Genomic DNA, 201 nt, shown 5'->3' with positions numbered 1-201 from the left:
CCCTTCCCCGGGCGCGGGGCGGGGGGGCGATAACCGCAGGGAAGAACCTTTTTATTTTCCCTACTGAAGTAAATCGCTGGGAAATTCCGGATGAGGTTTTCTCGTCCCTCCTTTTCCAAACCTGCAAACGCAAAACCCCAACAAACCCTCCCGGCTCCCGGCAGGAGCCCCCGCCTCCCAGAAACACAGCCCCCCCCCCCC

This window comes from Calidris pugnax, unplaced genomic scaffold, assembly GCF_001431845.1.
Source record: "Calidris pugnax isolate Ruff unplaced genomic scaffold, ASM143184v1 scaffold172, whole genome shotgun sequence".
Taxonomy (NCBI): Eukaryota; Metazoa; Chordata; class Aves; order Charadriiformes; family Scolopacidae; genus Calidris; species Calidris pugnax.
The sequence above is the reverse complement of the archived record's forward strand: the minus strand, read 5'-3'. Positions refer to the sequence as shown.